At 72.8% G+C, this 1,312-nt stretch overlaps 1 protein-coding gene across 2 annotated transcripts in view; it reads right to left on the bottom strand.

Annotated features, from left to right (window-relative positions):
* The window catches only part of KMT5B (lysine methyltransferase 5B), a 29,933-nt gene extending 29,005 nt beyond the window's left edge, over nucleotides 1-928 (bottom strand). For both annotated transcript variants that reach the window (XM_085298448.1, XM_085298449.1), the window contains exon 1: nucleotides 193-928. The gene's annotated coding sequence lies outside the window, so the exon portion shown is untranslated. The remainder of the gene's footprint in view (nucleotides 1-192) is intronic.
* Nucleotides 929-1,312: the final 384 nt, after the last annotated feature.

The raw sequence follows: 1,312 nt of genomic DNA, 5'->3' as shown, positions 1-1,312 counted from the left end.
CGCCCGCGGCACAGCCGCCCCCACCCGCCACGTCCCCGCAACCGGGGGGGGGGCGGCCCGCAACCCCCCCGGCACCCCCGGCCGCCTCCTCCCACGCGCAGCGGCGCCCCCGGCTCACGCGTGTCCCTCGTCCGGGGGGCCCCGCCCGCGGCACCCCCCCGCCGCCGCTGCCGCCGGGCGGCGGACACTCACCTTCCGGCCGTGCCGCCGCGCTGGGTCCCCTGCCGCCGCCGGTGCTGCCCCGGTCTCCACCAGGGGGAAAATGAATCATCAAAGAAAAAGGAGAGAAGGGGGAGGAGAAGAAAGGACGGTAGAGAGGGGAAGAAGAGAAGATTAAGCCAGGAAGGGAAGGAGGGGAAGGAAGGAAAAACACAGAGGGGAAAAAAAAGCGGCAGTAATGATAAAAAAAATAATTCCAAGTGGGGGGAGGAAAAAAATGGCGGATTAAAATCCAAGATGGCGGCGCCGCGGGGCGAGCGATGCAGGGGGGAGGCGGCGGAGGAGCCGCCTAGAGATCCCTCCGCCGGGACCCGCGAGAAAGAGTCCGCCGGGCTCCCTCGCGGAGACCCTGCCGGGCGGCGGCGAGCACCGTCGTCGCCGCCCCTGCCGCCTTCTCCTCTTCTTCCCGTTTCTCTGCAGGGAGCCTTCTCCTGGCCGGGCAGGCAAGCGGCCCCTACAGCCACCGCACTCCGAAGTTTCTTCTCCTCGCTCCTACGAAACCCGCGGCCGTCCGAAGAGAGGCACCTCCTGCCTGCGCGCTCCGCGGTGGCGGAGGGACACGGCGGGCCGCGCCGAGCCTGGTGTGACCGCCGCCGCCGCGGCGGAAGGATACGCCTCCCCAAACAAAACGCAGCCTTCCCTCCCACCAGCACCGTGACCTGCGCCCGCCCCCCCGCCGCCTCACGCCGGGCGGCGCAGCGGCGGGCCGSGGTTCAGCGAGGCTTCCCGCCGCCGCCCGCGCCTCGCCCGCGGTGGAAGGGCCGCGCAGGGCCAGCGGCCCTCATGACGGCCGCCGCGGAGGGATTCTGCCGCCAGAAAACGAGGCCCGGGCCACCCCACGGCTCGGCGGCGCTCGGCGGCGCGCGCGGAAGAAGTCCCGGCCAGCTCGCGCAGCGGAAGGATCACTCCGCCGCGGGCTGCCCTTTAAATGCGAGAGACTCCCCGTGGCGGGGAAGGCGAGCGGCCGCGCCGGCCGGGTGGGCTGGGGGCGGCGGCCCCGGCGGCGGGGGGCTTTGACCGCCCTCCTTGCCCCGCGGGGTGCYGGGCGCTGCGCGGGGTCAGAGTGCCTCACCCCGCTCTCCTTGAGGGGGGA

This window comes from Rhea americana, unplaced genomic scaffold (genome assembly GCF_003343005.1).
Source record: "Rhea americana isolate MKP2758 unplaced genomic scaffold, rheAme1 scaffold_139, whole genome shotgun sequence".
NCBI classification, from domain to species: domain Eukaryota; kingdom Metazoa; phylum Chordata; class Aves; order Rheiformes; family Rheidae; genus Rhea; species Rhea americana.
This window is presented reverse-complemented; position numbering and strand designations above follow the sequence as displayed.